Raw genomic sequence first — 752 nt, 5'->3', positions numbered from 1 at the left:
CCCCCGATGAATTTGTACCTCGCTGCATATAGCCTGATGAGAGGGAGGGAGGGAGGCGCAGAGCAGGAAAGAGCAGGGGGAAGGGTATAGGAGTGGGAGGAGACTGGCAGAGAAAAGGGGGGATGGGATGAGGAGAGGCAGAAAAGCAGCAGCAGCAGCAGAAGAAGACATGGGGGAGAGAGAGAGAGAGAGAGAAGGGCGGGAGGAATGCAGGATTGTTGACTGTGTTGTGCACAAACTGTGCTCTGTCAGAGAGGAAGAAAATCCAGAGAGGAGTGAATGTATAAATAGACATGTAACTGTGGCTCTGACTAAGATCTGCTGAGCAGCAGGGTGGGGAGAGCCCTTTTTTACTGCTAATGGTTTCTCTCATTACACATCAAACGACTCTTTTTTTAAAAATTATTTTTGGGAGGGGGTGAATCTGATTTGAAATGAACAGCCCAGTCGCTGCTCCGGTAGTAACTACATACACGTTGCAGCGATTTGCTGTCTTTAATCGTCGCTGCTGTTCCCCAGCAGGACAGGTCCGACAGCGCCTTTTGAGCTGCCACATACGCCTGTCTCCGCTGGCTCCGTAATGAGTCGACAGGTCGCAGCAGCGTCTTAACGAGGACACAAATGAGAGCCTGAGCCGCTCTGGTGGAGGATGAGAGGTAGCGAGCTAAGAGAGGAGGCTTCGGAAGTTATTGAGTTAACCAGACAAAGACCGGCGAGAGAGAGAGAGAAAGGGGGGGGGGGGGGGGGGGGGG

General features: G+C 52.7%; 1 protein-coding gene across 4 annotated transcripts in view; it reads left to right on the top strand.

Annotated features, from left to right (window-relative positions):
- Positions 1–752, top strand: part of LOC108232068 (nuclear receptor coactivator 3) — a 62,856-nt gene that overhangs the window by 21,876 nt on the left and 40,228 nt on the right. The gene's annotated exons all lie outside the window — the stretch shown is intronic.

The sequence above is a fragment of the Kryptolebias marmoratus genome, linkage group LG8 (genome assembly GCF_001649575.2).
Source record: "Kryptolebias marmoratus isolate JLee-2015 linkage group LG8, ASM164957v2, whole genome shotgun sequence".
NCBI lineage: Eukaryota > Metazoa > Chordata > Actinopteri > Cyprinodontiformes > Rivulidae > Kryptolebias > Kryptolebias marmoratus.
The sequence above is the reverse complement of the archived record's forward strand: the minus strand, read 5'-3'. Positions and strand labels throughout refer to the sequence as shown.